Below are 10,980 nucleotides of genomic sequence, written 5' to 3'. Positions count from 1 at the left end.
TTCTATTCACTTTGTCCCTTTCTCTGTTATCCCAAAGGTCATTTTTCTTGTTGACAGAGAAACTTTTATAAAAGTAACTGGTATATTACTTTAGGATTATATGGTACACCTCAATTTTTCTCAAATATCTAATCCGCAAAGGGTAAGTTTTCCACAGACTGTTTGTTTGGAAACAATTAGAAAAATCTTTTTGAAAACTTGAATGAGTTATCATAATTGTTCTCTGAAATTTGACACTTTCACCCTTATTAAGGAAATTATAGTCACTAATCTTTTTAAATATATACATATCCTACCACAGTAAGTGGTAGATTTTTCTTTTTCTGTTGAATTTCATCCTGACCATATTTTCCATACATTTTATTGAGAAGTGTTTTGGGAGAATAGGAAGGGGAGTGAACTTCCCAGAAAACAAAATACTGAGACCTTGGGGACTAGTACAGGAAGATTTTGGTTATTAAGACTTCTATACAATTTTCCTATCTCCAAGTATACAATAGGAATAACATTTTTGGTGGGCTTTCATGTCTATGAACAAATATCATTCACTGATTTCATGAGAAAATTACCTACTTCCAGACTAAACTTATTTCTGTCAAAGCAAAAATCCTAACCAAAAGGTTACAAGATTAGCACAAAGACAAAACAAAAAACAAAAAAACCTTCAGGTTGATTCAGTTTTTCTGTTCCAACATTAGATGTTATTTTATTTGTTTGTTTGTAATCCAGCTCAAGTCTGTCCTGGGTAATAATAGTAAACTCTCTTATTGAGAATTTTATTCCACTGATTTTAGCATTTCCCAGTTCAGTTGAGCTCTTATTGATGTTCCCAGGGATGTCCTGAGGTGACCTTGAAGTTGGAAAGGACTGTCAATGTTTCTTCAGCACAGGTCAATGTTGAGTGCACCTCAGTGGGTTCTTATTTTTGAAAATTAATAATCCATGGGAGATACATGGGTTGATACCTCAGGTCAAGTATGTGTTTACTCTGTTGATTGCTGTTTCACTTTTCATTGTATATCAGATACATAAGCTATGAGCACAAGTTTGTAGGAGAAGTATTTTCTAAAAAGGTAGCGTTAAAAATGGTAGAAATTCTTTTAAAGATTTTTTTTTTCCTATTGAAAAACTCTACTGGTTTCTCCAGGACATGTTCTTAGTGAGGAAATTAAGGGCATCCAACAGGAGGTTGTGCTGGTTCTCCACTCTAGTGAAAATCAACGTCACCTGTTACAAAACTTCGCCCTTGGTATATTGCACCCAGGCTAAAGGCTCATGGAACACAAGAACTCATATGTATCCTGGATTGGAAAATGAACTGGTGTTGACATACATGCCCAGGAGAAAGGCTGAGAAAGATTTAACAAGTTGAAACATGTTGCAGAAACAATGAAATATTTTTCAAACTCTAAAAATCCCTGGTGGGTATATGCATGGAAAAGCCAAAATGTCATTGTAAATCTAAAACCAACAATAATTCTTCCCAAGCAGGAAGATGTAGTCTAAGAAGGAATAAAATGCTGGATCCCTGTATTCAGACAGACTATGTTAGTCTTACCTGGTAGTTTCATGTATATATTATAACATATATTTTATTTCACAAGGTTTCTTAAGATTTATTAGGTGAATATCATGGGTCATTAGGGATGACAAGGCTGTCTTCACACAGCCAGATTGAAGGTTTTCCCAAATTCTGTGAATATAATAGTTTCATCTTACTTTTGACATAGTTTTATTCTTAGGTCAATGGTTAAGAACTTTGTTTTTAGTTCAGATTGCATACAATGTTCATAAAACTCTTTAGATTCAGGAGATGAAATTAACGCCTTTGTTTTAAGACTAGGAAATGAAATACACGGAAAACACCCCACATCAGGCCTGATATAGGAGGCATTTAACAGAATTTAGTTCTCTTTAAATTGACATTTTCTTACAGTCTTGTTACTAGACGGTTAAGGACCATTAGTTGCCCATTTTCATACATTCTTTGTCTTTTCTTGAGTTGTGTGACATTAGCTTGTTTTAAATAATCCAAGTGGAAATGAATTACAATGATCTCAACACCAAAATGAATCCAACAAAAATATTTTTTCTTAAAGCCCATAAATCTGAACTAAGTGCAATCTTCACATTCTAACAAAACTTTATGGAAAAGTAATTTGTATGAGTATCTATGAAATGTTCTAAGTATTTTGAATAAACTCTATAGTCATGACATTTTCTATTTTTCAAATGTTTATATGTACTGGTCGTTTTAGAAAGTTTATGAATTTTAATGTTTCTGTATATTTTTCATTTGCAATAAAATGTGGTTTAATCATGTTTGTTGGAGTTCACTTTTTAGTTTATTGAAATTAAGTATATGTAATGGCAAAAATATCCTCATGTAGATTTGAGACTTTTTTTTTAAGTTTTTTTTTTTTTAAAGATTTTATTTACTTATTTGACAGAGAGAGATCACAAGTAGGCAGAGAGGCAGGCAGAGAGAGTGAGAGGGAAGCAGGCTCCCTGCCGAGCAGAGAGCCCGATGCGGGGCTCGATCCCAGGACCCCGAGATCATGACCTGAGCCGAAGGCAGCGGCTTAAACCACTGAGCCACCCAGGCGCCCCTTTTTTTTAAGTTTTAAGGTTAAAAAAAGAAACTGCACTTGGGTTAATTTTGCTCTATCATTTTCCTTGAAATTGAAATCTGTTTTTTAGAAGAAGTTTCTCCACAAAACCATTTCCCTGTGTAACTGATTTGACACCCGAACCAAAGGTAGGAGAAAAGCGTCTTATCTTTAAATGATTGTATTGAACAAAACAGGTGTTTAAAGCAGTCAGTATAATGAACTCTCTCAGTCCAGGAATTTAAAATGAGAAAACATTATAAAAATACCTGGTAGCATTGCATTATATTAAATTCACATTTACAGACTCAGCAAATTGAAGAAGCAAAGGAAGAGGGAGAAAACATAAAAATATTTGGTAGCATTGCATTACATTAAACTTTATATTTACAAACCCTCAGCGAATTTCCTTCTAGCCCCTCTGGAACTACATCATTTCATTGGGTGCCTGGCTGGCTCAGTCCATACAGCCCATGACTCTTGATCTTTGAGTCATGAGTTTGAGCCCCAGCTTGGGGGTAGTGTTCATTTAAAAAAACAAAAACAAAAACAAAAACCATTTTGCTTCATGTATTGACCACATCACTATGACGTTATCAATTTTCCCTATTTTGATTTGAGCTCATGTTTGCGTACAACCCTCTCAGTTGTTTCTATCGAAATGAATTGTCTAGGGTCTAAAAGGCCTCTTTCTTATGGTATCCCATGGCCTCTCTTTCCCACCATTGTATAGATAAAGAAGTAATATATAATTCCTTAAATCAGGTAGTTACTTAGGGCTAGAGTGAGGACCAAGACACAAGTCTGCCAACACCCAGAACCACTCAATCCACTTAGAGATGTCAGCATCTCTAAGGAGGGCTTGGTGGAGTTGGCGGTGTGCAGAAATAGTGTATCTCAGCGGCGTGTTCGTTAAATGTTCATCAAACATTATAGCACCCTGGCTTCAGTGTAAAGGAAACATCAGAGAGGTAAGCATAAGTTACCAAGAGTCTTAAATTTTATTTCTAACACTGAACATAGACATAGTCTTCCCAATGGAAAGCTCTGATTGGTTGCAAAAAGCCACAAAAAGCCTTTTGAGAAAGATGGCTGCCTGAACCACCCTTTACCTCTTCAGTCACAAATCATGAAAAACCTTTCTTCTGGAGGGAAAAATGAATATCTATAAATGCCATTAGTAGAGGAGAAAACCTTCGTGTTAGAAGACATTTTAGTTTTTATATGTAGAATTAACCCCATGACTGAGGGGAGATTAGAACTTCCGGAGGCCAAGCTCTACCAGCCATCAGAAGACAAGCCCTCACACCAGTTTTCTGTCCTGGGACAGTAATAAGACCATGTGGACCTCGCTCCAACCCAGCCATGTGTAGGCCCCAGCAACAACTTGACTGGGGGAAGCAGATGGACAGGGTTGGTGGTAGACATAAAGAAGCCATGCTCTGAGTGCATGTCCCCAGGATTTGCTCCCATTTTCTGCCTCTGTGACCCAGCCAGTAACTCCTGACTGCCCGTTAAACAAAGTCCAGTTGCTCTGGCTGGAAGGGTGATGGACTGCTTTGCGAATGCCTTCTCCAGGGATTCACAGTCCATAGAAAGCCAACCCAGGGCCCCAGGCTCTATGGAGAAAGCCTTTGGATCTCCCCGAGGATGGATCCTGGGTAATGATATGGGGTGACACCGTGAGATCATTTTACCTAACAAATGTCCAGATGGTACACTCAAGGACATCCATAGTCCATGGCCAATAAAACAGGTTGCTTCATAGACCAGGAGGTGCAAAATCACCCTCTGACTCAGGAGGTCTCCCTCTCTCAGTTAGCTTCGGTCTTTGTTTTCATCATCAGCATCTCACCATATTGCTAGAAGTGTTTGAAATAAAATATATTTGTGAAAAAGAGATCTGTCTTCTCCTTAACTCATGGAACTATAATACTAACGCTGGGTTATAATGGGCAAGCCTTAGGAAACAGAAGAATTCCTATCCATAGGACTAGGTTTTATTTACCCGTTACCTTACTTGAACTTAATTCCTTCTGAGTAGTCCTGCATGCACAGAAAAAGAGGACCAGACTTTGTACCAGTTTGGAGCCTGATTTCAGGATCACCTGGTATGAATTTTGTAATGCAATGATTCAGTCTTTTCAGCAGCACTGAGATAGACACGCAGCTGCCAGATCAAGTTTACACGGGCAGAAAAGAGAACCACCGTCCACAGCGTCATGAAGTTGTCTTACTGTGAGAACCAAACTGGTTTAGAATCAGACAGACTTAAGGAACTCAGTACAGTTTGAGTTACACAGAGCAGGTCCACTTACAGGGAGGGGCCTGCTGATTGAAGATTAGCCCACAGCCAGAAGAAAAATAAAAAGCTTGGAGGAACTGGTCAAACAAGATCAAGTGTTCATTATTTGCGGTGCGGCGCGGTGTGGACTAGCCCCAGCTGGCACCTGACCTACTTCCACGGCATGGGAAGAATTTCCAGGCCAGCAGAATAAAGGTCAGCCTCTTCCACCAAACATATCTGTGGATCCGGTGTTTCTGAAAGCCTGTAACTCCAGAATCGGACATCAAGGATGAGCTCTAATATCTGTAGCTATGCAGAAACACGTTCAATTTTATTCCCAAGGAGACGAGTCAAGGGAGGCAGACGTCCAAGTCAGAAGTCAACTCAGCGGACTTTCATTCCCCCCACCCCAATCAACAAGCAGACTCCACAACAACCAGCCAACTCCTTCTTAAACTACTTGAACTTCTGGCTCTTTCCTCAGGCTTCATGGACATCCCCCCTGTTGTGCAGCTCCCCTGAGGAGAGATACAGAGGAGAATCCCACCTCTTTCTCTGCATCTTTAAACTCACCTCTTTCTCTGCATCTTTAAACTCTCCTCCGGAAACCCGACAGGCTTGACATTGAGTGAGGAATGCTGTGAGTCACCCACCTCTGGGTTTGGGGCTCTCAGTGTTTCCTTCATTCTCCCTAGCCTTGATGGCACACAGCCGCCCTTGCGACTGACCCAGTCAAAGGGTGGGCGGGTTGGCTCAACCCTATGCCCAGTGAGCAGGGGACAGCCTATGGAATAGCCATTCGTCATCAGGCATTGATGGGACATGTTTCTCTCACTGTTCACCTCTAAAAGAACTTCATAAGAAGGCTTGACTCACAGTAAACATACCTACACATACATAAAGTATTTTATCTAGTACCATGATTTTCGGCCCTGGCCTGCATAATTACTTACACTGAGGAGGCTTTTAAAAATTACCATGCCTGGGCCCAACCCCAGGCCAATTAAATCAAACTTCAGAGGGTAGACACAGGCAGCGTTTCCTATGTGTTAAAAGCTCCCCAGATGGTTTTAATAAGCAGCCAGGGCTGAGAACCACTTAGATCTAAGTCCAAGACCCCACCTCGTCTAAGTCACATCCCAATTTCTGCATTGTTTTTTTTTTTTTAAACTGCTGAAATATACACATATTCTATGGTTATTTTCAATGTCTCAGGCAGATTTCAACAATCTCCCATAAGGGTACATAATCTGTACCGAAGTACACAGTACAACAACTGCCAAGAGAAGAATCAGCAGAAATGTATCATTTAGGAACGGCTTGGCTTCAGGTAATTGAACATCAGACCGATAGAGGCTTAAAGAAATAGGGGCTCATTTGTTTCATGCAACAAGAAGTCTGGAAGTGGGCAATTCAGAGCTGGAGCAGGTGACTTTTTGACCCTAGAAGGGACGCAGGCTTTTCTTTCTGCTCCCTAGATAGGATTGCCAGATTTCTCAACAACAAAAATGCAAGGTGAGCATTTAAATTTGAATTTCGGACAAACAAAAATAAATGTAAGTATAACACATGAAGTATTGGGAAGTACTTACTGGGATAGTCTGACTTCATTTTTGATGTTTGTTGACAGCTTTCAAGCCCTCTTCCTCCTTTGTTTTTAACACCCCCCCCCACCTGAGCAAGCTGATAAACCATGCCTGCTGCTCCCTCCCTTGGCGCCAGCTTCAAGTTCAAACTGCGTACCGCCAAGCCCTTCAGCTCAGCCCCATTCCCCATCGCCCCGAAACTCCAAGGGAGTTGCCCCATCCTGCTCTCTCAAGCTAGTTTTGGATCTGCTGGGGATGCCCCAGCAGATGTCCCCAGCAACCTCATTATGTGAGTCAGAAACCTTTTATACCTTCTTTGTACGTGTATGGTGTCAAAGGTCTCTATGTCTGAACCCAGTACGGGATGGGGGGGGGGGGGTCCACCCATTTCTGGGACTGACCATAACAGGACAGGTAATTGCAACACTTGGACTAAAAAAATCTGTTTACTTATCTGAAATTTAAATTTAACAGGACATCCTCTATTTTACCGGGCCATCCTAGCTAGGGGCCCTCATCTTCGTGCTTGTTTCCACAGAGTTGCAGATGGGCTCTCTACCTTCGAAGCAAAAAAGTTTTCTTTCTGGTACGTCTTGGCTTTTTATTTGGGAAGGGACGTTCTCAGGTGCTTCTGGCTGCATTTCATTTTGTGAGAAGTGATGGTGTCAGTGTACTCACTGCAAGACAGCCTTGAAAGCTGAGTGCTTTCACGTGTATAACAGGAAGAATAAAGGGGTCGTAACCGACTTTTGGAAGATAAACCCACAGCACTACTAGGAAGTTGCCTGTTGCTGTATGTAATAGGTTTATATCTTTACTTATCCGCAAGTCAATTTCCCTCTCTCTGAATCCGGCTAACCTGTAGGGTATGGGCATGCAAATGTCACCTGGGGAGAAGGGTCTGATCTCAGGACTTGTGGCTTTGACATCAGCTAGAAACTTATAAAAATGCAGAACCTGAGGTCCCACTTGGGACCTCCTGAACCGACATTTTAAGAAAGTCTCCAAGCCATTGTATATAGATCAAAGTTTCAAAGAACAGAGAACACTGAAAAAGTGAAGAACATTTACTGAGCTATTCTCAGTCCCCATGAGCTATGGATGGGACCCAGAAGCTTCACTGTGTTCTCAAGATGGTACTCAGGAAGCAACTGAATAGAGAATCAGAAATGCTGGGCACCTGGGTGGCTTGGGCACCTGCCTCCAGCTCAGGTCATGATCCAGGGGTCCTTGGATCGAGTCCCACATTGGGCTCCTGCTTGGCCCACTTCTTCTGCTCCTCTCCCTACTTCTGCTCTCTCTGTCTCAAATAAACAAATAAAATCTTTTAAAAAAAACAAACAAGCCAGAAACACTATGGCGGCACTCGCCATCCAAGAGGCAAGATGACTGGTAGCCTCTGACGCCAACGGGCAAGTGATGGAGACTGAGAGAGACCCTCAGAGGCAGCAAGGACCCAAGGTCAGGTCAGTCAGGGAGGGCTCCAGGGCGGTGACCAAGTTGAGAGAGACCAACCCACCCAGCCACCAACCGAGTCTGCAAATGCCATTAGGGCAAGCAGCTAGCAGGCTGGTAAGAACTATTGTTGAGACCAGAGGTGCCAGGGAACCCTGCTCCAATTCAAACAATCCTCCAGCTCACCTCCCCACCCCAAGGTCACCTTCCGGAGGCCGAGGGCCAGTCTGCATCAGAAGGGCTGGGCTGATGACCGGAATTCAGTGCCCATTCTGACTGGTCTGTGCCTGTGCCAAATCAGTTGTGAGATATTCTTAATATCACCCCTGGAGAAAGCCACCCCTCCCCCTTCTCTACACAGATACTACCTTGGCAGAACCAGAAGGAAGGAAAGGCAAAATCTGAGTGTCTACCCCATTCACTTGCGAAGAATATTTTCATGGGTGTACCTACAAGATTAGGCGAAATTTAATTTTCCCAGCGTTCCCCAGCACGTGGGGGGAACAGGAGGAAAGTAGGAGAGGTACAGACTAAATAAAGTAGCTATGGGTTGTCTGCATCTGGCAGAAGGGTGAGGAAATTTCCATCCCTGCTGTGGACATATGGATAATCGACTTTCTCTATTAAATATTTAGCTATCTATATGGATTTATATTTTTCTGTAGCTGTATTCAGGTGTTTTTTATTTCTAATAATCCGATGCCAATCCCTAACATGATGCATTTTTCTCCACGTAAGGAGGGAGAGGGAAATATGGAAATGATGGGTAAGTCAAGTCCTTCTGGAAAGAACAAAAGAAGACCTGACCTGAGGTGATACGCTACAACCAGAAGGGAAAACAATCCACCAGTTGTGTGGAAATGTTACCAGAAACCCAAGTTTGGCTTCTGGTGGCAGGAAAGGGCAGTACTCAAAAGACAAGTTTTGATTAGAAAGGAATTTGAGCTTTATTCAGGAGGCTGGCCATCTGGGGAGGAGGCCAACTCTTGTCCAAAAGCCAACTCAGATGTTTCTGCCTGGCCCAGAGAATTTTAGAGGGATTCAATCAGGTAAGGGAGTACAGTGGCCCGGCGGTATTTCTTTTTTTTTTTTTTTCACTTTTTTAAAATTTCTTTTCAGCGTAACAGTATTCATTGTTTTTGTACCACACCCAGTGCTCCATGCAATACGTGCCCTCCCTATTACCCTCCACCTGGTTCCCCAACCTCCCACCCCCCGCCCCTTCAAAATCCTCAGGTTGTTTTTCAGAGTCCATAGTCTCATGGTTCATCTCCCCTTCCAATTTCCCACAACTCCCTTCTCCTCTTCACCGGCAGTATTTCTTGATCCCACACTGGCTCGATCGTGCCCGCTCCAGAATTATCCTGGTGCTTGGAGGTTGAAGGTCTGGGTCCTTGGTAACCAGGGGTTCTGCAAGAGTGTTTTGTTCTGTCTGCAAAGGAGGGTGAGGTCTACCGATAGGCAAAAGGAGGTCAGTAAAGTCATCTGTGTGTCCTGAAAAATGAAAAACATTTTGCTGGAGGACTGCTGTGCTCATCAGAAAGTTGAGGTGGCTTAAACAGACTTGCTGGCCTCTGTGGCCTGGGAATGTTCTGGTCCTTTATTCCCCAAGGCCAGTTATCTACAAATTGCAAAGAAAGAAAATTTGTTCTGTTACAGATCTTGGACCTTAAGTCATCAGGCAAGGAGTATGCTAACTTGAAGCAAGTGAACCCTTAAGACCAGCTATGGGGCTGTTATAGAAAAGCAATGGATTAGTCCAGAATCCCAAGAGGGGAGCTGCTTATCAGACTGATCTCCATTGCTGGGAGATGAAGCTTCTGGATAATCAACCTTTTTTTTTTTTTCTGAGTCTTTTTTCACTGAGTCATTCCATGAATATTTATTTAGCTTAACTCTGTGCTGGACACTGTTCTAGGACCCAGGGATCCAGCAGAGAACAAAACAGACAAAAATACCTGACTTCACAACCGTTACAGTTGCAGGGGGAGGGGGACAGACAATAGACCAATTAAATAAGTAGAAATATATGATTTACTACATAGTGTTAAGAGCAATAGAGAACAATTATTCAGAAAAGGGAGACAGGGAATGTCCATGGTGGGGTAACCATTTTAAATAAGATGGTTAGAGAAAGCCTTAAAGAGAGAGTAGCATTCGAGGAGAACCTGGAGGACATGGGGAGGCAAGCCAGGTAGATATCCAGGAGAAGCAGAAACAGGAACAGGAACAGCAGGTGCAAAGGCCCTGAGATGAGCAAGGCCTGGGCTGTGCAAGGGGCCACACAGGAGAAGGGAAGAGTAGCAGGAGGTGAGGTCAGTGAGAAGGAAGCAGCATACTGCTCCAGTCCAAGCACCTTCTTCACCTACACTTTCAGCCCTCCCAGACGGCTTAAGACAGAAGTCACCAAACCCACCCCCACTTACCCTAAAGGAAAGCATCTTCCTGGGCTTTCCAGCTTCTTCTTAAGATCCTCATGTATTGCTAAAGCTCTCTTTAATTGTGAGGAAGCTTACTCCAGGTCATTTCAAAATGTTCAAGTGCTGGAGAAAACTGAACCCAGCCAACTGGCACTTAGTACAGACAAATTCCCCCATTTACTAATCATGTTTGAGCTTATCTGCATTAAAGAAACATGGATCATAGCTGAACAGCTCCAAGTGGTTCCTAGAAAAGATAGTAGACCACGTGTTAAATGGCCAGAAAGCAAGGGAGTGATGAGGAAGAGCAGAGCAGTAGATATTTGTTGATTATCATTCTAGGATCTGTGACTTCCCCTTCCCTGCCTGGCTCCCTCCAGAGCTCACAATTTCTATTTCCAAGTGGTGGCAGGTCAGTGGAGTCCATCCCTGGCTCTCGTGGGAAAATGTGACCAAGGCTAAGCCAATAAGAGCATTACATGCCTCGAGCTGCAGAGACGTGTTCAAGGAGGCATGTGTCTTTGATCCAGTGACAGAGAATGTTGGGACTCTGGTACAAATGCAGGGACAAAGATGTTTTCTCCCTTTGGATGATATGAGGTGTCAAGGTGAGGTGTGTGGCT

Source organism: Meles meles, chromosome 2 (genome assembly GCF_922984935.1).
Source record: "Meles meles chromosome 2, mMelMel3.1 paternal haplotype, whole genome shotgun sequence".
Lineage (NCBI taxonomy): Eukaryota > Metazoa > Chordata > Mammalia > Carnivora > Mustelidae > Meles > Meles meles.
The sequence above is the reverse complement of the archived record's forward strand: the minus strand, read 5'-3'. Positions refer to the sequence as shown.